The sequence below is a fragment of the Theropithecus gelada genome, chromosome 12 (genome assembly GCF_003255815.1).
Source record: "Theropithecus gelada isolate Dixy chromosome 12, Tgel_1.0, whole genome shotgun sequence".
NCBI classification, from domain to species: domain Eukaryota; kingdom Metazoa; phylum Chordata; class Mammalia; order Primates; family Cercopithecidae; genus Theropithecus; species Theropithecus gelada.
Window position 1 is genome coordinate 2,539,628 of NC_037680.1, and position 1,899 is coordinate 2,541,526.

Consider the following 1,899-nt stretch of genomic DNA (forward strand, 5'->3'; position numbering starts at 1 on the left):
CCTGGGGACTTTGGAAAACACTCTTCTTTCTCAAACAAAAAGCCAGGCATTCAAGACAAACGTCTCCAAGACTCCAGGGAGTCAGCCTGGAGCCGCGTGGCTCAGGCTCAGGAACGCCTCTTTGTTCCCCGCGGTGCCCGCCCAGCCCAGAAGCCGCAAAGGCCGGGTCCCAGGCTGGGGAGCACTAGGCAATGTGGTTCATGAGGCTGAGCGGCTGGGCTCACTGCTGCACCTCGTCCTCTGCCTCGGGCGCAGGAAAAGCTGGAAGGGGCCCTCGGCTCCGGGAGGAGGACTTCCAGGAGAGCTGGCTGAGCTAACAAAGGCCGCCTGTGTGACTCATGCGCTTGCTTAGGAAGTGGCCCTGTGCAGCCTGGCTGCTGCTTCTGGGATTCACCGAGAGGTGCCGCTCAGGAAGTGGCCTGAAGTCGGTCCCTTTCCGGCGGGCACTCCATGAAGGCAGGGGTTTTTCAACCTGGAATATCTGAAACTCAGGCATGGTGGCAGAGCCTGCTAGCTGTGCCTTGGTAGGCGTTCTTCCCTCCTTTCTTAGCAGGAGAACCACTACGTATCAGCGGTGACACAGCCAGCCGGGATCAAGACTACACTTCCCAGCCCCCTTTCCAATGACATGTGTTGTCACTACACCCGGTGGCCAACAGTGTGCAAGAGGAAATGTTCCTTGCCGCTTTGGGAGACAATCCTGAAACAGAAGTAACTTCCTCCCTTTCCCCTACTGAATGGCTACAATGAGGACGTGATGACTGGAGCTCAAGCAGCCATGTTGGACCATGAAGTAGATGCCATGTGGTGAGGGTGCTCGAGCAACAAGATAGGTCCTTGATGATTGTGGAACCACCCTAATAGCTGTGGGATGCCTACCTTAAGACTTTATCCATGTCAAATAGAAATGTGTGTTCTGGCCAGGTGCGGTGGCTCACATCTGTAATCCCAGCACTTTGGGATGCCAAGGCAGGTGGATCACCTGAGGTCAGGAGTTCAAGACCAGCCTGACCAATATGGTGAAACCCCGTCTCTACTAAAAATACAAAAATTAGCTGGGCATGGTGGTGCGCACCTGTAATCCCAGCTACTCAGGAGGCTGAGGCAGGAGAATCGCTTGAACTTGGGAGGTAGAGGTTGCAGTTAACGGAGATCATGCCACTGCACTCCAGCCTGGGTAAGAGAGTGAGACTCTGTCTGAAAAAACAAAAGAAAGAAAGAAAGAAATGTGTACCTTGTTAAGGCCAGTGTCGCTTGGGGTTTTCTGTCCCTCTCAACTGAACCACTAAAGATCAAATTCCTACAAAGAGCATAGCTGGAGGCTGCAGCCCATGTAATTACACCTTCTTTCCACCAACTACTCAAGACACTGCTGCTGTTCCTGGCTTCATTTATGTGCAAGTGTTAAAAGGCCCAGAGAGGGGAAAGAAGCTTTCTCCTTTTGTACCTTTTGATTTTTGAAACATGTGAATGAGGCCAGATGGAGTGGCCCACACCTATAATCCCTGCACTTTGGGAGGCTTGAGAGGATTGCTGAGGCCAAGAGTTCCAGACCAACCTGGGCAACATAGCAAGACCTCATCTCTACAAAAAAATAAAATAAAATTAGACAGCAGTGGTGATGCATGCCTGTAATCCCAGCTACTTGGGAAGCTGAGGCAGGAGGATCACTTGAGCTGAGGAGTTGGAGGTTGTCGTGAGCTGAGATTGAGCCACTTCATTCCAGCCTGGGCGACAGAATGAGACCCTGCCTCACAAAAAAGAAAGGAAGGGAAAGCAACGGGAGGGGAAGTGGGGGGAGGGAGAGGAGAAAGAAAAGAAAAAAAAGAAAAGAGAGAGAGAAAGAAAGAGAAAGGAAGGAAGGAAGGAAGGAAGGAAGGAAGGAAGGAAGGAAGGAAG